The sequence below is a fragment of the Equus caballus genome, chromosome 3 (assembly GCF_041296265.1).
Source record: "Equus caballus isolate H_3958 breed thoroughbred chromosome 3, TB-T2T, whole genome shotgun sequence".
NCBI classification, from domain to species: domain Eukaryota; kingdom Metazoa; phylum Chordata; class Mammalia; order Perissodactyla; family Equidae; genus Equus; species Equus caballus.
Window position 1 is genome coordinate 82045824 of NC_091686.1, and position 26432 is coordinate 82072255.

General features: G+C 43.5%; 1 long non-coding RNA gene across 1 annotated transcript in view; it reads right to left on the reverse strand.

The window, feature by feature from the left end:
* The window catches only part of LOC111772903 (uncharacterized), a 41797-nt gene that overhangs the window by 6835 nt on the left and 8530 nt on the right, over positions 1 to 26432 (reverse strand). Inside the window, exons 3-4 of the long non-coding RNA XR_011437567.1 lie at positions 12771 to 12853; positions 11313 to 11432 (exon numbers count right to left, since the gene is read on the reverse strand). This is a non-coding gene — a long non-coding RNA (uncharacterized lncRNA). The remainder of the gene's footprint in view (positions 1 to 11312; positions 11433 to 12770; positions 12854 to 26432) is intronic.

The following is a 26432-nucleotide window of genomic DNA, read 5'->3' on the forward strand; positions in this document are numbered from 1 at the left end:
ATTAAACATGATTTAAACGTGACTGCGGTGTACTTCTCACTCACGGAAAAGAGATTTAGCTGTTCAGGGCTGGTCAGAAGGCTCCACAGCTCGGGCATAGCTAGCGCAGGATCCCAATACCTCAAGGGTTTCATACAAATTAAATAAAGTCTATTGAATTATTTATACAGTGTCTAGTACATCACAAACCCTCTCCTCTTGTTCAATAATGAAAGTAATAATAACTAATATTAATTGAGCTTTATCTACGTACCAGGCGTTGAGTAAGTGCTCTCTATGTATTAACTCATTATCCTCACAACAGCTCTATGAGGAAGGGAGAGTCATTATCCCCATTTTATGGTTGGGGACACTGAGAGATTAGGTGTCTTGGTAAGATTGCCTGGTTAGTTAGTGCAGAGCCGTGATTCAAACCCAGTTTGTCTAATTTCTGAGCTCAAGAGCCTAACTACCAGGCTGTACCACCATATCCCCTTGTCAGAGCCCTCCCACCATCTGTCTCCTTCACTCCTCTGGCTATAAGACAGTCACAATGTACCTGGGAAAGAAGAGCATTTACGAACAGAAAGCTAATTCATAACATAGGCAGTGGGGGCTAAGTGTCTAATGAGTAGTATAATTCAGACAAGGGAGGGGTTCCACTTCCCTGGGGTGGGCAGAGGAGGTGTCACAGCGGCGAGGGGGCCAAGTTGGGTCGTGATGGATGTACAGAACTTAGAAGACTGGAGGAGGGTGTGCCAGGCATGGGGAATGGAGTGGGGAAAGGCTTGGAGGTGGGAAAGAAAATAGTGTGGCTAAGGAATACAAGTAAACAATCTTGGCTATCTCACAAAATTCTCACAGAGGAGTCCTGAGAGAGAATTTCGGGAAAGAAGACTGGAATTAGATTAAGAAGGCATTTGAATGTCATTGTAAAAAGCTGAACTGTATTCAGTAAACACTGGGTAGTCATTGAGGGGTTTTGAACAGAGAAATCATGTGATGGAAGCAGTTCCCTTAGGAATAATTTGGTGGTTGCGAGGGGAGGGGTGACAGAGACATGGAGGCTGGGAGACAAGTTAAGAGGCTTTTGAAATGATCTAGACATGAGGTAATGAGAACTTGAAATGGAGTGTTAGCACAGGCATGAATGGAATGGAAGGGATGTGAGAGACATCATTAGGGCAGAATTGAGGTGCGTGGTGACTAGATCTGGGAGCAAGGGAACGGGAGGGGTCAGGGACGACTGCCAGGTGTTAAGCCTGGGTGATGGCAGAACCCTGTTACAAACAGCAACTCTAACTCTTCTAGTCAGAGGGCAACTCCGTTTGCCATCCATCCTCTGCGAGGTCTCTATACCCTCGGAGCATCTTCACGTGCTCAGCATTCACCAAAGCCAGCCATCTTCTCTTTCTTCTTTGCTGCAAAGTGCTGCTTGCACCAGAGAAGAGTCTGCAGCGGAGGGGAAAGCATGGGCTTCGAGTGGCAGAGAGAGGAATTTAAATCTGCTCTGTCCATCCCCAGTACAGTGACCTTGGGCACGTTTCTTAATTTCTCTGAGATTCAGTTATCTTTGAAATAGCAATGATAATACTTACTTGATGGGGTCTTTGGGGGGTTAGACAACAAACACAAAGCACTCAGTACTGTGCCTGGTACTTAGCAGGTGCTCAATAATAGTGGCTACCGCATGAGCTTCCCACAGGCACTGCTCTAACTGCTCTGCTTACATTCACTCGTCCATTCTTCACAACAATCCTATGAGGAAGGTAACTATCACCTCCAACTCCAGCTGGAGAAATAAGGCAGAGAGAAGACACAGAACTCACTAAGGTCACAGGGACAACGTGAGGCTGACTCAGGGCTTGAAGCCAAGCAGTCCAGCTTCAGAGTCTGTATTCCTCCCCACTACCCTGCCCCTATATTAATAAGCAAATCTATTGTTTGCACTAACAGGAGGCAAGAGTAGCAAAAACGTTCCCTCCAAGGGGGATATTAAAATACGTAACCAGAATGGCTAGGCCACTGACCTGAGACAATGGCTATGGGTCATTGGAGCTGGTCCTTTAGGGCCCCTCTGGTTGCTGGATCCTGGAGAAGGTGCCTGAGGGAGTGGTCCCAGGAGAGGGTGGGAGTTAAGTAGCTTTAAACAATCCACACAGAGAGATTTCAATATCTTAATGTCCAGCATGGCAGTATGGGTGTATCCCAGAAAACTATCAGAACCGGTTATCTCTTACCAGTGTTCTCTAATCAACCTATGGACAAAACTAACTATGATTTTAAAGGCCATTCTCAGTGTTGAAAATTATAGTGGTTTTTAAAATATATTTTATTTATTATTAATACCATGCTTAAATTATTTTTTTAAAAAAAGATCTGAGGTACCTTGTAGTAAAAAACTCTGTAAAAAAATCATTAAGATATGGATAAATAATAAACATTGTGAATGTAAAGGTTTTATACCTGAAAACTTAACCTAAGAATACATAGTAAAACTGAGCACTATATTTGGCTCTGAGATTCCTAGCAGCCAATACAAAATGAGAAATAAGACGAGTTTCATACTATTGATTATGAAAATAGATCTAAGTGCTGAGATCCCTATGCTTAGAATTTAGGTGTGCAGGACCAAAATGGCACTTTGATATGAAAACGAGAAGCCTCAACTTATATTCTTGCTCAGAAAGAGGTCCGCGTCATGTGCCACTTCACGTGAGTAGCATATAATCAGTGCGAAACATACCTTACTAGTTATGCTTCTGTGGATTAAGAAACCAATCATAGTTTAAAGTGAGTGACTAAAGAAAAAAGCAGGGAAAGGGTACCTCAAGAGAGGAGAATGTGATTTGGATTTGCTGGCCTGCCTAAGAGTCAAATACAGGTGTGGGTGGCATCTTAAATAAGATAATTTGCATGCCATCAATTTCCCTCCACGCAAGTATAGAACCAGACAGTTACATGCAATCTTCTCTCACCAGAGAAAAAATGAGAGCTTTGCAAATACTAGAGTGCATTATGGTGCCTCCCAGTCTTCCTGGAGAGGCAGACACACAAGATGTCTGGGATTCTTTCATGCAGCACCTTCCTAGAACTAAGGAAAGTCCTTAAAGGTTGCTATTATTGTTTATTGATTTAAGACCAGACAGAGAGTTTCTGCGGGCTTGTTTCTGATCCAGCCTGTGATCAAGAAGATTACAGTTTTCTAGGACTAGAACACCTTCTACACCTTTTTCATTACTGTCATACGACCTGAATATCCCAGATCTCACCACCCAGTGAGTACAAAGGAGATTGCACTGGGATGCCCACCTGCTGACTCAGGCTTCATATCCCAAAGGTTCCTCTTAAGATTTCTGGGGCTCTTTATACAGAGAGTGTTTTACAAACACTGATAACAAGCTTGCTCCCAGCAGGGATGTGCCGGGCATCTGCTAACTCCTGCCTTTCCTGCTGCTCCTCCAATGGCTGCAGAGCAAAGGGGAAAGTGGGTATTTGGCTTCTGGGAAGAGGAGAAAGGGATGTGGCCATGAGAGTCTGTCCCTGGGCTGGCACAGGACAAAGTTTTAGTTCATGAAATGACAAGACACCTGGAGCTACTCCTGATCTGTTACGTCACCTTGCACAGGTCACCTTGGTGCTTTTTGCTTCAATTTCCTTTACTAAAAATGGCAAGAATTTTCACATCTCACAAAGATGTAGTGGGAACCGGCTATTTAATGATTGGATAGTATTTTGAAAACATCAAGTGCAAGATAAGTGCTGGGGCAAGAAAGCCAAAGACTTGTGGCTTGCCTAAAGAGGCGGCGGGATGTGCCTGTCTTTTTTTCTTTTCATTTTAAGCATCCAAAGGAAATAAATTTTTAAATGTCTGCTTAACATTGAGAGAGAACAATCTCGAATCCTCAAAGTCAATAAATTGCTCTTTAAGCCTCCTTAATGAACTAGGTTGCTGCCTAGGTGAACCCCAGCTTACAAGGAGGGTAAAGTCTTGAAAAATTCTATGCAACTTGAAGTTCCATAACTAGGGGCATCAGGACTATAGAAAATTGAGGAAAGAACGAGACCCAATAACCAACATTTGATAATTACATTTTCAGAAAAAAGGCATTTAATCCTAAACACTCTAATGGCATTAATAACCTTAATGAAAACTTTGACTCAAAGTTTAAAGGTGTTTAGGAGGTAAGAGAGACTGCCAAGGGTCATGGGAAGAAGAAGATAGATATAAAATTTTAAAATTTTACCTGAGATTGGACCCTGCTCCCCTATTCATACTCTCAGAAACCGTATCAAAAAAAGCTCCTTCCTAGAAGGAAACCCTCATACGCGGCTGCTGGGAATGCAAACTGGTGCAGCCACTACAGAAAACAGTATGGAGATTCCTCAAAAAACTAAAAATAGAACTACCATATGACCCAGCTATCCCACTACTGGGTATCTACCCAAACAACTTGAAATCAACAATCCAGAGTAACATATGCATCCCTATGTTCATTGCAGCACTATTCACAATAGCCAAGACATGGAAGCAACCCAAGTGCCCATTGACTGGTGATTGGATAAAGAAGATGTGGTATATATACAGATATGATGGAACATTACTCAGCCAGAAACAAAGACAAATTCATCCCATTTGCAATAACATGGGAGGACCTAGAGGGAGTTATGCCAAGTGAAATAAGGCAGTCTGAGAAAGACAAACACCAGATGATTTCACTCATATGTGGAATATAAACAAGCACATGGACAAAGAAAACAGTTCAGTGGTTACCTGGGGAAGAGGGGTCGGGGGGTGGGCACAGGGGGTGAAGGGCAGCACCTATGTGGTGACAGTCAAGAAATAATGTACAGCTAAAATTGCACATTGATGTAAACTATTATGAACTCAATAAAAAAAGAAAAAAGAAGTTCCTTCCTTCAGAAAATAAGAGACCCCTTCCCCAATTCATACATTGACGTCTTTACCCCCAGTACCTCAGAACTGACCATATTTGAAACTAGGGTCATTGCAGATGTAATTAACTAAGATGAGGTCATACTGGAGTAGGGTGGGCCCCTAATCAATATGACTGGCATCCTTATAAAAAGGGAAATTTGGACACAGACAAACGTACTCAGGGAGAGTGCCATGTGAAGATGAAGGCAGAGATTGGAGCGATGCTTCTATAAGACAAGGAATGCCAAAGATTGTCAGCAAACCATCAGAAGCCAGGGGCGAGGCATGGAATAGCTTATCTCTCAAAGCCCTCAGAGAGAATCAATGCTGCTGACACCTTAATCTCAGACTTCTAGCCTCCAGAACTGTGAGACAATACATTTTTGTCGTTTAAGCCACCCAGTTTGTGGTACTTTGTTATGGCAGCCTAATAAACGAATACATCACATTACACCCAATTGTTCTGCCCTAAAGAGTAAGAGGTAATGTGGAGAAGAAGGGATTGAAGGCAGTTAACACAAGGTTCCTTAGTACTTATTCCACTAATTTAGAGATTTATTTGGGTTAACATACTGTTTTCTTAAAACACAAAAAATTCCTTTAAAGGCTTTGATCATCAGTTATTTATGCCTCATAGCATATTATATTTTCCAAAGACGGCCACAATATCTCCATCCCACATTGCTTTTTTAGAACCTTGCCATTTCTCCCTTAAGAAGTAAGTCAAATTCCTCTTGAATCTCGGTGGGCTTGTGACTCATTTATAACCAACAGAATGTGGTAGGAAGTGATGCTACGTGACTTCTGAGGCCACATCATAAAAGTTGATGCAGCTGCTGCCTTGGGAGCTGAAATACTCGCACAGGAGCACTTAACTGCCCTGAGGCCGCCATGTTGTGAGGAAGCTCAAACCAGCTCTTATGGAGAGACCATATGGAGAGGCCCTGAGACTACCATGAGGTTAGAAACATACCCAACAAGACTGAGTGGATCCAATCCCTCTGCTGTTCTAACTCCAGCCTCTGTCTAATTCCAACCACATGAGGGACCCCAGACCAGAATTGCCCCACCATGCCCTCCCTGAATTCCTGACCAGGGAAACCGGGAGAGGTAATAAAATGCTTTTGGTTGACTTAAGTCACTAGGCTTTGGGGTGATTTAATATGCAGCCATGGCTAGTGGGTATGCCTTAATGTATTACTCTGATAATCAAATTTCTTGACTTTTGAATTAACTGTTCCAGAATTTAATTTTCTTTAGAAAAGGGTGAGAAGCACAGGTGAAAAGATGATTCAGTAACCTAGAAACATCTGTCTTGCAGATTTCCCCAGAATCTGATGGGCAGCTTTGTGTGTGGCCAAAAGCCAACAGCATTGCTCTCCTTGGCATTTGGCCAGTCATTAATTTAGAATGTAAATATGAAGGAGGTACTGGAGGATTGGAAACCCCTGATCACACTAATGTTTACACAAATCAGTAAATTCCCAATTGGTGAGTCCTTTCTCCTCTCTACTTTCAAAGGTGTCCTAATTATGCAAAATTGTGCCGTCAGTTGCCTTGGATATGAACTAGTTACTAATTACTGGTACCAGAGTCTTGGCTGTTGAATTTTTCAACTTCTGAAGACCTATTTTCAATCAGAATCTGGCACTAATTCTAATGATTCTTATTTCACTTGTGATGGGGGTGGGAGGGATGGGAAGGTGAAGATATTTGCACTTTGAATAATCCCCAGCCCTTGGCATCTTCCTAATAAGAGCCTTCTCCTGTCATTAGTGCTGACATAGCTCTGCTCAGTTACGAAAGACCATTTCCCCCAGCAATCCCCTTCCGCTCAGAAAAAGCTGGATCCCTTTGACATCTTCATGTTCCGAATACTCCCTATCAGCCTGCAGCTTGTTTTCTATGGTGTCTTTGATTAAGGCTTTCTTCTGTCAGCACATTTGAATAAATAATCCTCCCGCCTCTCTTTTGTTATTGGAGTTCTTGCTTGCTGCCTCTGGTCTCCAAGACAGCCCTTGACTTTTATTGCCAGGGATTAAGATGCCGGTGAAATCCATCCTTGCCTGCTGCAAATGCCTTGCAAGGGAGTCCTTTGAAAGCACTGACTTCTTTTCCGTTTTCAGCCCTGAAACAGCAGTTACTTGGAAATAGGCCTTCAGAACCTGGCTATTAGTTAATCATCTCTGCAGACAATAGCTGAGGGGCAACAAAGACGCTGAAAAGAAAAGGCTTCATCATCCCTCATTTGTGACTCCCAAGTGGTAGCTGCTAAAAGTGACTTCTGCAAGTAGGCAGCTGCTTCTGATAGTTAGACTTAATCAGATAATCATAGGGCTGGGAGAGCCCTTAACCCACCCTTCTGCATTAGCCAGGGCCTGCAAGGCCTTCTGAAGACTATTCCAGAATCCTCAAGTGCTGTCCTCACACCTACACTTGGAAAAGTCAAAACATATTGGGGAGAGGAGATATCTACTCCTTCTTGGAAGAGAGGCAGAAAGACATTTTTGACACTCAATCTTCTCTTTTCTTCCTGAACAATCTTTGGAGAGATATCAATCCTAGTCCTCAAATATCGTATGAGGTTATCATTATCCTCATTTCACATATGAGGAAACTAAGGTTCCAAGAGGTTAAATTACTGGCTGTGAAGTGAGAGGATGAAGATAGGGTGACCAACCATCCCAGTTTGCCCAGGACTGGGAAGTTTTCTGGGACCCAGGACTTTCAATGCCAAAACCAGGACACTTCTGGGAAAGCCAGGAAGGTTCTCACTCTAAGTTTGAACCAGGTCCACACTGTCTCCAAAGGCTTTCCTCTGAACTCTGGTACCACCCTAAATTGTCCTCAGCCTGAGATCTGGCCCTGGGAGAGATCTGGCCCATGGCAGCATGATGAAGAATTCAGAGTTCATTTCCCTCTGAGTCAGAGAACAAAGTCAGGGGCGTCAGCTTTGGGAGGTCAAGCCAGGACACCAGACCTTCTTGCAGGTTCCTCAGAACTCACTGGAAAGACTAGTCCAGGAGCTGACTCTCCAGATTGGTGAAAGGCAGATGCAAGAGTATGTACCACCATTTATGCAATTCGCCACATCAGAAGACATTTTACAAGAGCCTTTGAATCATTACCCACTTCACTGCCAAGGCCTCGTTACAGAAACCTCAGAGAAGGCCACGGGGGAGGTAGGTTCTCGCTGAATGCACAGAGCAGAATTGCACTGAATTAGTTTAAAAAGTCAGACCACAGTATATTTTTCCCAAAAGTAGAAATCAAGACTTTTAGACATTTCCTTCCTTTCTTCCTTCTTTCCTTCCCTCTCCCCCAAGGGATTTTCTCTTTCAGGATGTCTCCCTGGACTGCAGAAGAAGGCCAGGCACTGACTAAACACGTGGTTGTACCTAGGGAAGACCACACACACACACACACACACACACAGTGACACAGTGCCAGGTGTTACCCTCTAGTTGCTGGATCCTAGGTGGTGTGAGGAGGCCCAGGTTGTTGAAGGAGAGGACTAGGGAGCCTCGGGAGTGGCTACTTACCAATGCTAAGGGAGTGGACTCTTTCAATGTTGTAACAATTGGTGAAATTGTACTGTGCATTGAGGCTTCTCTCAGCCCATGGTTACCCGGGGCTCCCTCCTCTCCATCCACGTGCTCCTGACTCTCCCCTTGCGGATGGACAATTAAAACAGAAAGGATCTCAGAGAGATCCTCTAGTTCCACTCCCTCCTCATACAGACAGGGGCTGAGGCACGGAGAGATGGGAGCTTCCAAAGTCACCGTGAGTTCACCTGGCACCTCTGGGGTGGAGAGCAGGAGGCAGGAAGAAGGTCTGTAGCTTCTAGTCAAAACTCTTCTCTCCCTGAAGCTGACTCATGATTTTAGCTCAAATTATTTTCAACTCTTTCTCCACTGTGTCAAACATGCAGTTTTAGGGGGTGAGGGGTGTCGTCTTCAAACTCTAAATCTTTGTTAGCTCAGTCCTCCTTTCTCCTTCCTCTCTGTTCCCAAGTAAAAATCACTCACAGACATCAAGCGTCTTAAATAGACTGAGCTCAGAGCTTGGTTGGGGGTACCTGTAGGGCCTGCTTTACCTCTCCTGCCTGAGGCTCCCTGAGTCTCAAGTCACAAGTCACAAGTCACGGTTGGGAGTGGCTGCGAAGGTCGCGCCCTGCAGTGGTTAGGAGCGTGGACTGTGCCTGGGTTTGATGCCGCCCAGTCAAGCAAGGTTTTTATCAAACGACTTTGTTTTTCTTTACCCCAGCTCCCACCCCCTGCTTTCTAAAAGCACGGGGCCCACCCCTGACATTTCAGTAGTGGGTGTGGGGACTCTCTTTCCTCACCCTGTGTGTTAGGGGATAACAATCAGGTTGAGGTGGCCCCAACCTGCAATATCTTATCATTCATGGAAGAGCAAACTCTTAGGTGATGCTGCACCCCCACCCCTCTTGAGAATGTCACCGTGCTGCTTCCTGGACAGCTCCTGCCAACACAGTAAGTCCTAATGCTGAGGGAGAGAGGTGAGGCATTCCTGGGTGAAGAAAGATGCCTCCTCCCTCCCTCCTTCCACAACTGGGGTGACACACCCCCTTCCCAGGCACCTTCCTCTCCTCCAACCAATAGCAGGAGTGGATCTCAAGGAAAGCAATGCTTGCGACCTCCCCATGCATTAGACTCTGGATGAAACCACATGGAATGAGAAGAAACTGTGGTTCTTAAGTTGAAGAGCAAAGGCAGCATGAACCACACCAGATGGAACAGCCTTGCCCAGGACCTTCTGTAATGGGTGCTGCTTATGCGCCACCGCATCCTAACTCCCAGTCATCAGCTGACTCAGGACTCCACAAGGACAACAAACGGATTAGGTCAGATGATGGAATCCACGCTTAGGAGGAAATACCTACAGTTCACTGAAAGGATGACCTAATCATTACGAGGTATACAAGAAACTACAAAGAACACGTACAGAGAGAGATTATGTTATAACTGCCAATGCCTCCACCAGGGGACTTGTGAAACCCTGTGCCAGGAGCAGCCAAGGGAAATGTCTCCAACCTAGGCCAGCTGGCATCCTCTTCTGTGTCAAGGTTCTCTGTCCTCTGCTGATCCTCTTCTGCTCCCCACACTGTTCCACATCCAAGCCAGGCTGGGCCAGGAAGGGCACTCTGGGAATTAGAACTTCTACGCCATCTGCAGAGAATTCTCAGTCTCTCTGTCTTGCAAGTTCGTGTTTCAGGGGTGACTTTCAGCAAGTAAGCTCCTATGCCGTGTCTACCCCCTTCCTAATTTGCTTCTGTGCAAGTCAGGTTTGGGCCCTTGGGGGGTTTATATCTTTCATGGTGAACTTTCTCAAGTGCCTTTGGTAGTTCTCTGTCCCCCAAGAACTGGCTTTTCTCTCTCGGCACCATTGCTTGCTTCCTCATGCTTCCCTCATATTTGTCCCCACTGTCCAGATATCACTGCCTTCTATATGGCTCTACCAACACCCCAGTTTGCTCAAGCACTTGGGGGTTTTAGGTTTAACTCTTTTTTTTTTTTTAGATTGGCACCTGAGCTAACATCTGTTGCCAATCTTCCTTTATTTCCTTCTCCCCAACCCCCCCCAATACATAGTTATATATTCTGGTTGTAGGTCTTTCTGGCTCTACTACGTGGGACGCCACCTCAGGGTGGCCTGATGAGTGGTACCAATCTGCGCCCAGGATCCAAACCGGTGAAACCCTGGGCTGTGGAAGCGGAGTGCGTGAACTTAACCACTCAGCCATGGGGCTGAGTTTACCTATTTTGTGCCCACCATGTGTAGGCTCCACAAAGATGACTAAGGAAAACCTGGCTTCTTGTTGTATCTAGTAGTGATAGCTCCATTTATTGAGCATAGACTATGTTCTAGGCACTATGCTAAGTGCTTTACATACATTATCTCTAGTCCTTACAGCAAACCTGAGAGATAAACATCATTATTACCATTTTTTTTTAAAGATTGGCCCTGAGCTAATCTTCCTCTTTTTTTTCTTCTCCCCAAAGTCCCACAGTAGATAGTTGTATATTCTAGTTGTAGGTCCTTCTAGTTGAGCTATGCAGGATGCCGCCTCAGCATGGCCTGATGAGCGATGCTGGGTCCACACCCAGGATCAGAACCGGTAAAACCAAAGCAGGGCCACCAAAGCAGAGCATGAGAACTTAACCACTCGGTCACGGGGCTGGCCCCCATTATTCCCATTTTACAGATGAGGAAAATGAGTCTGAAAGAAGTTACATAACTTGCCCTGGATCACATAGATGGTAAGTAGCAGAGGTGGGACTTGAATCCAAGTCTGCGTGATTCAGAAGCCCATACTTTGTCCTTTCTACCATTCTTCTAGTCACTCAGCAAACAGTTATGGAGCACCTACCATCTCTCAGATGTTGTTCTTTCCTTGTGGAGTATAAAATCCAGCTCACTTCATCCTTCACCCTAATTCTCTTGATCTGTGACAATGGAGAAGTTCCTGAAGCCCACCGCAAGGCAAAGTCTAGAACAGCGAAGAGAAGGAAAATAACTACCCATCTGCAGGTGTTAATTTGAAGTTTGTCAACCACCAGGAGAAAAAGAACTATATGAGAATTACTGTATCAGCCATATATTTCTGGTTTACACATCCCAGGCAGCTGGCGCTCTCAGGCAGCGACAGATGCAAACATGTGGGATAGGAATTCACTGAAATACAATAGACAAGAAAAGCAGCAGGTAAACTTGAGTCTTAAACCCTTCTAGACTGTTTTGCAATCTTTTCATGGTTAGTTGCAGTGTTGCACTTGATGTTTCTAAGAAATCAACAGCATCGTTGATCCCATCAGACACAGGAGAAGACAAGAGGCTGATAGATTGTGTGCTATTCCTTGGATATGTAGAAAATCAGTGGTGATATAAAGACCTAGGATCTAAATGTGTAGGAAAAAAACTGACTGTGGCCAGCTATTTCCCTTATTTGTGGGTTGTTGAAATAGTTTTAATTTTGCTGAAAGCCAAGCAAGCTTTTTTCATTTAAAAAAAAAAAAGGTGCATAGAAATAGAGAACTGATATAGTGAAACTCAACTGCCATGGCTGGTGTGGAGCCTAAGCACTGAAGCATACTTTATCATATTTTAAAGGATTTCTTGGATTGGAAGAATTGTTGGTAGCACTTTTCTGCTTCTTCCCTGTTAACTGAACCCTGATTTTGTTCAGATATCAAGGAAATTTGTCTGGGGAAGTTGGAGCCTTCCCTCAGGCCCATGAGATGAGCCATGACCAGCCTGATTCATATTCTCTTTGCAAACGATGGATTTAGCCAATGTGGTGGTCATGTGACCCAGTTCTGAGCAAGGAGACATAACTGGAAGTCTGCTAGTGGCTTCTGGAAAGATTTTTCTCTCTAATAAATAGAAAGAGATGCTGAAGAGGAAGCCCACATCCCTTCCTACCTTTCTTTGGATGTTTTTGTTTAAGGACGTGATGTACTGAGCTACTGCAGCAACCTTGTCACAATGAGGGGAGGCAATGCTGTCACACTGAGGGCTACAAAATGAAGGACAGAAAAAGCCTGGGTTCTTGATGACTTCTTTGCACCACTGAAGCTGAAACCACCTATCTGCAGAGTTCTTAAGTGATCTAAAACTGCTCTATGGTTTCTGCCACTTTTAGTTTCATCTCCATGATACACTGGATAAAGAGAAATAGTTTGAAGCCAACACATTACACAAGAGGAAAAGAAATGTGTCTGAACCAAGATGAGAGTCTGCTGATGCCAGACTCTCTGTCTGTTGGGTTGCACAGCCTTTAAAGGAATTTAGAAACTGAGTAAATTGCACATATTTATTGAGCACCTACTGTGTGCCAAACACCATGCCAGGTGCTGGGGTGACGATAGGAGACAAGGCAGGCAAGGTCATTGAGGTTGTGGCAATCATGTTCTGGAAAACAGATGATAAGGAAGAAAATAAGAATAGGTGCAAACATTCTCAGGCAACTTTCTAAATATGGTTCAAAACAGTCCTGAGTGTAAAGCCAGACTCCGCAACCTGACAGATCTGGATTCAAATTCCACCTCTACCTCTTGCTGTGACCTTTGTACGTTCTGTTTAATCTTTCTGAGTATCAGTCTCCTCATCCGTAAAATGACAATAATAAAAAACTAACTCAGAGTTGTGAGATTATATAAGCAAACAAACTTTCTGTAAAGTGCTTTAAATAGACCCTGGAACACAGTCAGTTTCTCTAGATTCTAGATGATGATGATAATGATCATGATGATGATGATCACTATCATCATCATCATCATCACTGTCATTGTCATAATAATTTACGCCAGACACTGTGGGTGTCAAAAGATGAACAAGACATAGACACTGCATTCAAGAGATCTGGGAGGCGAGAATCCAGATTTGGCCATAGAACAGTCAAAAGTTAGGCAATGAATTAGGCTGGAAACAAAAGAATTCCTCTGGTAACCAAGGTTGGAGCAGGCTAGGCCCCCTGTCTCTACTTTTCTCCCACACATGTTTTACAACCATCACCCCCTTTTCTAAGAGGGAAAGAGATATTCTGAATGATTGCTGCTCTTCTTTCACATATAGCCGCTGTTCCCAAGAGAATCAAGTGGGCTTTTTCTTTCTCCAATGAAGTGAAAAATTTAGGATGTGTGTATCTGGGTGGCGCTTACCAGTTTGTGTTACGTACCAGCAAACACACACAGATACTCCCATAAATGATCTCACCGAATCCTGTCTCCCTTCCTTCATCCTCTCAAAAATCATGCCCACTTGGTGTGTTTAGCATTCTGCAATTGACTATTAACTGCTGTATCTAGATATAAAATAAAGAGAAACATCAACTAACCAGGTCCCCACACCCACACACATACCCTCACCCTTAGAAACATTTCCACTGATGGTCACTCGTACCACCGAACAGTTTCTCACACTTGGAGTACATCCTCCCACCGGCGTGCTCACACACTGGCTTTTTATCTGAGCTCTCATGGGGAATCTTTCAACTCTTAGATAGGAATTTCATTAACAAAGGCAAGAGAGGGGAGGTCAGGAGGAAAGTACAGATGCAGGGAAAAAGAAATTAAGATAGTTTTGAAGGAGACCTAAAATAGTATCATCCTAGCCTGAACCTCCCTTATAACTGATCTGTATTTGTACGTTCTGTGCCTGAAAGAACAACTTTTCATTGATTGGGCTATTGTCCAGGCTCTTAGCTTGGCATCCAGCCCACAGAGCTGTGAAATCAACCTCACCAAGCCTTTGCTTTGAAATGAGGCAACCTCTAACTGGAAGCCCGTTCAAAATAAGGAACTTGGCACAAGGGTCCAGGGTCCTGTGTTTCTTCCTTCTTCTCTCAGCTGCATGTCTCTCATCCAATCTTGTGAAGCGTCTTACTTGGCTCAGAAAGTGATCAGGGACGAGAAGGTAGTGCCGAGAATGTTCCATGAGACTCTCAGAAGTCACCGCCTGAATATCAAACCTGAATAACCGGGAGAGATGTAACCTCGGCATACTTTCAGTTGTTTTCTTCCTGCCCACGCTGCAGGTTTTTCAGGTCCTTGCTTGAGCGTGCAGTCACGGGCGTAAATAAACGTGCTATCAACAGCCTGCGTCAGCCAGCCCAGCTATTTAAGCAGGCTGGCATCAGCAAACCCGGCTTCCAAACCCAGGACTTGCCTTTGCCACGTCCACGTAAGTAGCTCTCAGAGGTTTGCCTTTAACGCAGAGGAATGAGGTCGGGTAGAAAGTGGACTGAAATGCTGTAGTTTCATATTTGCTATTCTGTTGGAAAAAGGGAGAAGAAAAGTCAAGAGCTGGCCCCTGGGCAGGGAGCCAGAGAATGCTGCTGGGTGTAAGATAGCAGACCCTTGCAATATGTGCATGGGCTGGAGGTGGACTTGGAGCAAGGGAGAGTCCATGTGGGCCATTTGACCAGCAGCTAAGATGTTTATCTTGCTCTCTCCTATCTCTGAAGGACGTTTTGAAGCCAGCGCTTGTATGGCTATGCCAGATGCACGTTAACTTATCATTTAGAAGCTGGTATTGCTATTCTACATCTCAGTGTAAAATCGCACATTAAAGCATTCAGAAATAATTTTGTGTTCAATGTCAGGGGAAAGCGGAGGCGTTTCTGGGTTGAGTAGAGGTGGCTCAACTGTGAATTTACAGTGCTATTTATTGTTACTTCTGGCTCTTATAACACTTATCAGTTATAACAATAAAAACATCGATCTTGGGGCCGGCTCCGTGGCCGAGTGGTTAAGTTCGCGTGCTCCGCTGCGGCGGCCCAGGGTTCGGATCCTGGGCATGGACATGGCACCGCTGGTCAGGCCACGTTGAGGCGGTGTCCCACATCCCACAACTAGAAGGAACTGCAACTAAGATATACAACTATGTGGGGAGGGGGGCCGGTTTGGGAAATAAAGCAGGGGAAAAAAAAAAAAGGAAGATTGGCAATAGTTGTTAGCCCAGATGCCAATCTTTTAAAAAAAAAAAATTGATCTTGTTTAAGATGAAAAGGAACCTTGTGCTCTGGGGTTTTGAGGAAATGTAGGTATGTGATATTTGAGCACACTGTTATCCAGGTATTCGGGTAAACTGTTAAGTAAAGTGGAATAAGAATCCTTGAATAAAAAAAAAGCACAACACACCCCATAGTTGAGGTGAGAAGGTCTTAAAGAGAAGGAGAATGCCAAAAGTTCCCATGAAGCAGCACTGCCCCTCGACAGGGTCCAGCGGTGTAATTGGTTAAGTAGGGTTAAGTATAACCAGAGCAAAACAGAGGTAGTGGGAGGGGGAAGGGTAGAGAAGGGGGAGCAGGCAGTAGAGGATTTATAATTAGACATCATATTCATAAAATGCATATAGGAGTACAATAAGGAATAAAGCATGACTTTAATTCGATAGTTCATGCTTTTAGATCAAGAATCTGATGATTAAGATTTAGAATCTGGGGATTGGCCTGGTTGCCTAGTGGTTAAGTTCAGTGTGCTCTGCTTCCCAGGCCAGGATTCAGATCCCAGGCATGGACCTACACCACTCGTTTGGTGGCCATGCTGTGGCAGCAATCCACATACAAAGGAGGGGGATATTGGTACAGATATTAGCACAGGGCAAATCTTCCTCAAGCAAAAAGAGGGAGATTGGCAAGAGATATTAGCATCGGGTGAATCTTCCTCAGCAAAAAAAAAAAAAAAGAAAAAAAAAGATTTAGAATCTGGTGAAAGCCAAGAGCCTTTCCCAGGTAGAGCCCCCTCCCCCCAGCGCTCAACACACACCTTGATGCTCATTTTCTGGACCCCTAGAAGGCCACGGATCCTAAATGAAGACCTCTGGTTTAAGCTAATGCATTATTTTTTAACTCAGCTGAAGCTACTACTAGGGACCTACAGAGAAGTCATGGGGAGGTGAGACCCTTAACATGGCGGGCACTTCTTGGCCACCAAACTGAAGCTCCGTTGTAAGGTTATAAAGGTCTCATTGTGATCAAGCAAATAATGATTAAGGGGCTTCTCTGAGCAAATGTAAGTTGGGGGCTGGGAGGAAGAGAAAAGAATTAAAAGGTGGAAACGGTTCTCATAGAGCTTGAAATCTAAAGTATAAGGACATAACTAGTAAGAAGCCAGGCAAAAAAATAGTACACACTATATGATTCCATTGGTGTAAAATGACAGAAAATGCAATGACTCTATAGTAACAGAAAGCAGATCAGTGGTTTCCTGGAGAAGGGGAGCCAGGAGAAGGGGAGGGGGGGTTACCAAGGGGCACAGGAAACTTTCGGGGGCCATGGCTATGTTCACTATCCTGGTTGTGGTAACCATTCCCTATATGTGGAATTTATCAGATTGTACACTTTAGATATGTGCAGCATTAGATACCAATTATGCTCAACAATACTTTAACAATATATCTTTTTTTTTTAATTAAAAGCATTTCTAAAAATCAGCCTATGCAACATACTGGAAATAAAAAATGAGTATGTTTGGAAAAAAAATTAATTCAATAAATAAAGTGGAGGAGCAGACTGTCAGGATTGTGGACTTTCATAGAATTGGGAGGGTCCCCGAGAACACCCAACTCTGAGGTTGTGGACCTGGAAAACCGTTATAAAAAATACCCGGGACTGGGCCTCACCCCAACCAGTTAAATCAGAATCCCCAGGTATGCAGCCCTCGCATTGTTTTTGAAGCTCCCCAGGTATTCTAATGTGCAGCCAGGATGAGAACCAGTGAAACCCCAACCCCTCACTTGGCACATGAGGATAGTGAGGCCCGAGAGAGGGAGGGGTCTGCCACAGGGCCACCGTGTTCCAGGACCCAGGGAGGACAACAGAGGAAGAAGGAGGGACCCCTGAGACCGACGCTTCTAATGCTCAGCTCTATCTAGGATAAGGTGTCCGGCACATTTCAAGCAAATTCTTGGAACCCAGACACGCTCGGCGTTGGCCAGTGGCAGGAATTACTCAGCGCCTCAAAAGTGCGTTATTTAAGGATTGTGCTAACGTGTGAGAAGGGATGTTTCAAAACTAAAGCCTCCCTTCGTTCCCTACGTAATTTCTGATTTAAGCCAGAGGATTATAGTTATTGAAAAGAATCCAGACAGATGCACCAGGCGCTCTGCTCTGGGGCACAGCCAAGTTGCTCTTTCAGAAACGAGCACGAGTCCTCAGTGTCGTGATGAGTCTATTTGGCGCTACAGGGTCTTTTCATTGTGATTTCCAGGTCAGCCCCAGGCAGAAGTGTGAGTGGGGGAAGTTTATCTTTGTGGCTTCTGCTTTTCCTGTCTGTCCCTCACCTTGGCACCTCTGCAGGTACAAGGGCGGACGCGGGGGTGCCTGTGGGACCACAGTGCCGAGGCCAGCCGGCCATGGTTTAGATGGCTTCCCATCCCCCCTCCAATCCAAAGGTGCCTGATTTCCTGGGTTTCATCCCCTCAGGGCTTTGCTTACCCATCTCAGGAAAACTAATTAAAGTTATGATGTTAATAGAGAATAATTGTTTAATGAGTTATGGCCCTCCCTGGTATATTAAATAGGTTCCAGCAAGATAACGTATCTGGGAGTTCTTTGAAATGTTATATAATTACCATTTGGGGCAATCAGGAGAAGCAAGTTTTAGGCAAAATTTATAATCCCTACTGGTCAGAATTCCAAGCAACTTGCTGGGGGAAAGTATACCACGATTGGGCATTTTCACCAGAATTCCTCAAATCACATGTCACAGGGAAACCCTACAGACTGGGCTCTGAGAGATTCCATTTCCTGAATCCGTCTATTCTTTGTTAAATGTGTTCATCCTCATCAGAGATGACTGCATTTCATCTATCTTTCTGAAGGGAGAGCCACCTTAAGGTCACTACAGCGGAGATAAAGTGTCAAGAAATTCTCCTCACAGGGCTTTATAAATCTTACTGGGCTCCTTCTCCAGAGCAGAAGACTGGCACAGGCAGAGCAGCTTGCCCGGCCTTAGTGACAAGGGGGCTCCTTCCTTGGGCACCCAGCCATGCAGGCCGGGGCAAGGAGCCTGCTCAGTTCCTGTGACTCTGGGCCCTTTCTTCCATTCAGAAAGCTGAGATTGCTGAAGCTCTTGTTGGCAAGTGGCAGCAACACGCGGCATGTCCTGCCTTTGAAGAGGGGCGTGGCCAGGAGTGTCATTAACCTCCGTCTGGGGAGGCAAAGTGTGCAGGCAGCTGGGAGCCCAGGGCAGCTGGGCAGCCAGAGGGCACAGAGTCTTCGCTGATGAGAGCAGCAGCGAGGAGGGGAGGGGAAGGTAAGCTCCATCCTGAGCCCCTGGAGACCAAGAGACAGGGGACCCAAGCCCTGGGGGAAGGGATTAGGCTGTTGGCATTAGGGTGGCAGCCAAAACTGGTTGAGTGCTGCTGTTAGGAAGCCAAATGTTTCTTCTTCTTGCCATGCAGAGTTTCACCAAATAATAATGATAATAATTTTTAAAAACTGAGTGACAGGTTTGCACCGCGGATAAGTGTGAGTATCAGTGACAGAATTGCTGCCTCCCTTGGATGACTTTTCTTTGAACATTTTCCCCTCACCTTTGTTTCCAAATTCTCTTAGTTTGGAACGGCTTAGTTCACTTGGACATGTTTTTAAGGCTGTGTCATGACCTAACCCAGACTAATTCTTAGATGTTGTTGATGGCTTCCTCAAACTTTTAAAAAGCCAAGGGAACAGGGATGGTGGATAGGGGTACTCAAAGATGTAATTGTTGGCAGAAGGGTGGCCTACGTCCTGGAGCGACTTATAAAGTACTAACCTGCCCATTTAAAAACCAGCACCTGAGGATCCCGAGGCAGACCCTGGACCACACCCATCCTGTCTGCTCACCTTGGGCGGGCTGGTGGAGAACAGGCTTGAGGCTGCAAATAGAGGGATTCTCCTGATGCAGGGGGTGCATGTGTCTGCTCTCTTCCTGGCCCTGGCTTCCTTGGCCACCCCTGCCTTTCAATGACCCTGATGTGGATTTGGCATTCCAGTGCTGTTGATTTTGAACACACATGGGGTTTAGGGTGTGTAAGTACATGACTTAGCAGGTACAGGTCAGGCTGTCCTTTTTATTTGCTGGGGAAGTACCTTCATCCATCTTTAGGCGATATGTTGAACACTCTTTTCAACAGAACCCCAGTGGAACAGGCCCAGGCAGGAGACAGCCTAGCCTGGGGAGCAGAGGGCAGGTCTGGTGTCAGGAACCTGGGTCCTATTATCAACTCTAAGTCAGCCGTGGTGGAATTTTAAAGCAGGAAGGAGCCTGAAAGATCAGTAGTCCCAGGATTCTTAATACACCTCCTTTCATTCTCAAAGATACCTGGCCTGAGCAATAAACTGTCTGTTCACCTGTGAATACAGTACATGAAGGTACGAGAGAGGAAAGGGAGTTGCCCAGAATAGTAGATTGGTTGGTAGCTGAGCTGCCTCTGCAGCCCAGGCCTTCCCATGCCTCATTCTGGCCTCTCTGCCAAGTCACTCACTCCCACTGTGACTCAGGTTCCCCGCAGGAAGTATTGTATCCGTACTGCCCAGACGGAGGAGAGCTGGTATATTTACACTGGCTTTCCAAAAAGAAGTTCAGGACGAATGCTGAGGGTTCAAGGAACTGTTCATCACAAGGTCGAGTTACTCTATTTGCTTTAGGTTCTAATGTTAGCTTATGGCCATGTTTGGATAGCGATATAAGCTCTTTTAAAAGTAGCAAAGTTAATTTTTACCCATCCTCATATAATTTCTTGTAATCTGCTTCTGATAGTTTTGACAAAATGTGACCAAACATGAAAACTCTGCCAGATTTTTCATCTGTCCTTTTATGTTACTCTGTCCTTTTCATGTTAAAAAAAAAATACACAAAACAGAAACAACCTAAGGCAGACCTTGATCAGTTCTAATCTCTTAGTGTATCCTGGGTGGGAAAGGAATGGCAGTCATTCTAGCCATTAGATCTAGATGGATCATGATGGAAGTTTCCTGGAATTCTTAAGGACATGACAAATCTGCTTAGATAATCTGCTTAATAAATCTGTAGTCTTTGTTGATGTACTTTCATTTCCTTCCTATGTGGTTTCTCCCTAAGGAAAGCTACATAAACAATCCTCCCTAGCTTTCATATCCAATCACTCCTTTCCAAATTTCTAGTCTACTGGTGCTCAGGAGTGAAATCTGTTTAGAAAAACTTTAATAATTTAAATTGCAAATTTAAATTAAAATGCAAGTGTCTATCACTTTATCATGTATTCTTCACACTCTTCTTGGGGAGTAGCCTAGAATCCTTTGGAGATGACTGGAACTGGGGTTTATGAAGCAGGAGTGAAGAAAGCGGGAGGTCATCTCTTATTTTCATTAGGTTTGTACCTGGTTCAGGGTTCCACAATTTAAAAGGGAGGAGAGTCCTTGCAACTAGCTCAGAAGAGCTCCTAGATGACAAAATAATAGTAAAATCAAACCTTTTATTTTATTTATTATTGATTTTATTAATCGATACATTTTATTAATTATTTAATAAAATCAATAACAAAAGGAGTGGCAAAAGGACCGGATGTTATTTAACTTGAATAAGAGAAGGCTAGAAAGCCATTTGATGATGGTGCTGAAAAGCAGGGAGGGTGGTCATGGTCAATGACCAGATATTCAGTTTGCTCTTTAAGGGTTGGAGTAGGCTGCAGTGTGAAGGGCAGTAAGTGGGTCATAAAGTATCCCTCAGGGGCCGGCCCGGTGGCGCAGCGGTTAAGTTCGCAGGTTCCGCTTCTCCGCGGCCGGGGATTCGCCGGCCCGGATCCCGGGTGCGGACATGGCACTGCTTGGCAAGCCATGCTGTGGTAGGCGTCCCACATGTAAAGCAGAGGAAGATGGGCACGGATGTTAGCTCAGGGCCAGTCTTCCTCAGCAAAAAGAGGAGGACTGGCAGTAGTTAGCTGAGAGCTAACCTTCCTCAAAAAAAAAAAAAGTATTCCTCATTATGCAAAAAATACATTGGAAGCTCTGAAAGATGGGGCAGCCCAACCTTCTTTTAATTTTTAAAGTCTTTTTTTTTGGGTCTTTCGGCTCATGTTGAGTTAATATATTCTTTAATTCATAGCACACATAAGACCCTTCTTAGGTTTTACATCTCATTCTATTTCTTCTGCTCCCCACTCTCCCTCTTTCTTGCTCTCTCTTTTAATTCAACACCATGTCTTTAAGATCTACCTGTGTTGTTGATTATATTTCTAATGCATTATTTCTAACTGCTTTTCAATAGTCTGCTGTTTATAGACACTCTTGGCTTATCTAATCCTCTAGTATTGGCCATTTCTGCTGCCTCCAGTTCTCACAAATGCTGCCATAATAAATGTCATCATACAGATCCTCGGTCACCCTTTGGATCGGTTGGTGGGAGACAGAGAAGGGAAACGGAGGGCTAAAGGCCTATGTTTTTTTTTTAGGCAATATGGAATATTGGAATTGTCCAATTGGAATATTGAGAAATGGAGGCACATGATATCACAAGTTCTAGTCTAGTATTTCAAACATTTAGAAGCTTCTCTGAGTTCCTTAGTACTTTACTAAAACTATAATAGCGACTGAAATAGCTTTCTGGAACCTAAAGAGTATGATTTTCAGTGCTCTCTCCTTTTCAGTGTCATTTTCTAAAACTTGGGCTAGTCAGTTTTAGAAGCATTTCATTTCTCCATAGTGGGCATTGATTACCTGGACCAATCCAATGAAAGTTTCTAAGAAATCTTATTAGTCATAGGATTGAGTGAAGTTTCTAAAATGTTTTACTATTTTAATGATTGTAAAACCTGATGTCATTCAGTTGCCCAACATTATATCCTGAGTCACTGGGAAAGCTGAATTAGAACCTTAATAATGGTAGCTTGTATTTATACAGTGTTTATCATTTATAGTGCTATTCATAAACATAATCCATCTTATTGAATCCTACAACAACCCTGTGAGATAGGTGGGGGTAGGATTACAGCTTCTATTGTAGATGAAGAAATGGAGATTCAAAGCAATTAAGTGAGTTGTCCAAAGTCACTTGGAGATTTAAGTGATATTGCTGGAAGGAGAGTGCAGGTCTTCTGAGGCTCCATCCAGCCTCTTTCTGCAACATTATGTCTGATGCTCAGAGAAACGATTTACTGTAGATTCAGAGTTATCCCCTGAGCTGGACTTGCTGGTGAATCTGTCCTTTTCAATTATTTTGTGATGTTAATGAGTAGGCTAGAGCTGCACACCCTGTGTTTGTCCCATTAGTAGAACACCTGTTCATAACAACAACTCGATCGGGGAAAAAATAAGGCTCGTATGACTGAGTCACATGGCAACAAGCAGCATGCATGGTTGGACTTTGGCATAATTTGGAGCGCTACAAAGTACCAGGTGTGTCATTTTATCCTTTACCTAATTACAGTCATAAAATAAGAGCAGTCGTTGGACCATAAAAAATAATTGATTCAAGTATATTTGTGCAAAGAGATAATTCCATTCTATTAAAGAGTCTTTCATGGACTTTTCAAAATGCACCAACAACCTGAGGAGTTATGCCAGCTTGCATTAGGCAGGTGACAACCGCCTGTGAAGGCCTATGAACTGGCAGCTAAGCATCTACTGATCATGCATGTGCAATACACCATGGAGGTCACTAACTACTGTTCCTTACCATGTCACTAGGGCTCAGGCAAAAATATTACAGAACCCAGCATACATTTTCAAAAAAATAAATCATGATCACATGTCCCCAGAATTACAAATGAACAGCCCTTTCCAGAGTCAGACACTGGGAACAAGACCATTTGCAGGAAAAAACTTTAATTTTTTCATATTCTAAAGTGACAAAATGGTCACAGAGCAATATGACAATTCCATCTACTTGATTCTCAGTTATCTGTGTGTGGCTTCTCTGTATGAGATTTTTAAAATACCAAACTGATTTCTATCATCTGCACGTAAGTTTTTGAGTTCTATCCTCACCCCTCCTCTTCTGTGCAACAAACACATACATCTTCCTGCCCTGCAATCTATTGATCCAATTAATCTAATTAATGCTCTCCTAAATAAAATATAATTAGGAAACTAAAGGGGGGCAAAAAATACTCTAAAACATAAAAATAATATTTCTTGGGGCCAGCCCCATGGCACAGCGGTTAAGTTCACGCACTGCACTTCAGCAGCCCAGGCTTCACCAGTTCAGATCCCGGGTGTGGACATGGCACCGCTTGGCAAGCCATGCTGTGGTAGGCGTCCCACATATAAAGTAGAGGAAGATGGGCATGGATGTTAGCTCAGGGCCAGTCTTCCTCAGCAAAAAGAGGAGGACTGGCAGGTGTTAGCTCAGGGCCAATCTTCCTCAAAAAAATAAAATAATATATCTATTATATGCCATTTTGACTTATTTGTGCCATTTTTCCTCTCTTAACATGCTGTTTAGAAAGTTGATCTTTTCGGTTTTTGCTTCTAAGCTTAGTAGCACAAATTTCTCTTTATGTTTAATGGTTTTCTGTAGAAAACATTGAGATTCCCCCCATAGCAAAAATCTGTTTGTCTAATTTCTTGGAGTATTAGGGTATCAGACATTTTCAAAGTGAGATTTGATAATTCAGTTTACTTTACAAGTCTCCCCCCTCCTGTATTATGTGGTTTGAAAAGCCCTGAGCACACGGCTGTGCCCTGTGGAAATCTCTAGTACAAGCCCTCTTTGTTCCTTTGTTTATATTTGTTCATAGGCCGAAACCTTGAGACGTAATGGATATTCACACTTACCAAGCATTAGCACAACCATCCTAACAATACCCAAAGTAGGCAGGGACCCAAACATTATTCAGCCTACCACACAAATTTCTATCCTCCATATTCAAACTGCAATAAAAATGAAAGATCGGGAAATTTGAAGCTTTGGTGTATCCTCTTCCCTTTAACCACAGACCTCCAACAAAATGCTTTCTGAAGAGCAAAAAGCAGCCTCCTGTTCATTACTATGGTTGGGTATATGCGGTTCTGTCCTCTCACATCCTAACAGACTGGCATCTCGCTAATCTGTAACAGCAGTATAGATGCCTAAGTTCAGCAGGAACGCTTTTACTATCTCATACCTGAGTGGGAAATTTAACATTTTACAAATAAAAAAGGGACCAGATATCCAGATTTGCCTGGGACACTTCTGATATATGCCTGTCGTCTTGGTGTAATTATCTTATACTTCAGTGTTCCAGGTTGGATGACAAATTATATGGTCATGTTAATTTAACAGCTAGGCTGAATATTAAAAAGCACCTTGGTTCAAAATCTTTCATGGGCTCCTCAGTTGTGCCCTGAAGTGGAAACTAGGCACAAAGTGTTCAGCAAATCAGAGACATAGCCTAGAACAGGCCACTGTACACCCCTTTCTCGGGTCAATGACATCAGTGAACAGTTGATGAGGAATCACATGATAATTTAAAACTCAGGCCACTCTGATCATCAGAATTTTAGAGGAGAAATGATCTCAGGGGTCATCCGGCCCAACATCATCACTTTTCTGGATGAAAAAATAATTGTAACACTTCTGGAAATGTGTATATCATTTTACGGTTTTCTAAATTGCTTCATGAGCATAATCTCATTGGGTCACAACTGATGTAAATAGGCAAGGAAGGAAGCTTTTAGCTATATCTTACAAAGAAAAGAACTAAGTTTCAAATAAGTTAAAAACTGAGCCAAGGTCATATGACTATTAAGTAGAGAAGTTAAAATTGAAACCCAGGTCTGACTCCTTGCCCCGTGCTCTTTCCATCACTCCATACTAGTTTAATATTTTCATTCATTAATTCGGATTTAAAATTTATCCCCTATATATAATTTATCCATCAAAGATACACAAATATCCCCTCTGTGACTAATGCTATATACTCACTTTATTTCTCCTTCTCTCTGTCTCTTCCCACCTACAAAGAGCTCTGGCCAGCAACTAAACTGTTCTTGTCTGACAGCGCCCCTTGGCGGCTGGCTCAGGAATCATGGCGCACAAAATCTGTCCCACTCCTTTCTCCCTTGTGCTTTGGGTAGAAGGGTGAGGAGGAGACCTTGCAGAGTAACCTCTAGCTTTTTCTTTATTGTTCCTTAATTGTATCTCAGGCAACCTACTTCTCACATCAATACTTCTCAACATTCCCTTTCTTCCTCTCTCCCCCTCTTTATTTCATCTACACACAAATACAGCTCTAATTATTATGCCTTTATATCAAGATAAAAAAAAGCCATACTTGTTGAAGTGAAAATGAAGCCTATCAGCAAGCATTCAATGAGTATTCACTGTACACCCAACAACGTGTTAGGGACTATTCTGGATGCTTGGGACACATCCGAGTTGTGTTATAAACCTCGAACATCCTCAAAAGGTCCCTGAAAACCTCTTCAACATCTGCACCAAAACTTCATTTCTCTAAGCCAAATTTTATTAAAACTGCTTTTTCTTAAGCTTTTGCTTTCCAAATAAAGAAATGATTTCTTATTAAATTTCACTAGGATATGTCAACAGGATTACTTTCTACTTTTTTTCAGTAACAAATACGTAGCATTTTAGTTACACTCTCCTTTGTGGGTTAACCTCTATCTACAATTGATAACGTTCTTTCTAGAGAAAACTTTTTCTAAATTCCTAACAATCATCATAGAGATAGGCCTCTAGAAAAGCAAACTGTTTACAAGATGGAGATCTCCTATAAGGACATGATGGAAATGGGATGTCCTCTTTCATTTGCCCATTTGTTCCTAAAGAGGTAGACTGAATACGCCACTTATTTCACAGCACACTCAAAGAAGAAGCCTAAGGTTTTACCATTGTCTTTCATCATTTTCCCACGTTTCCACATACAAAGTTTGGATTAGGCCACGAGGTGGGCTATCAATGAAAAGAACCCAGTGTGTATACAAAGAATTTCATGTCCAGGGTAAATGAATGATTGATTCATTGCTGGAAGTCATCCACAGACACCATTTCCTCCAATAGCTTTTAGGATATTGTGCTATTTTCTGTAA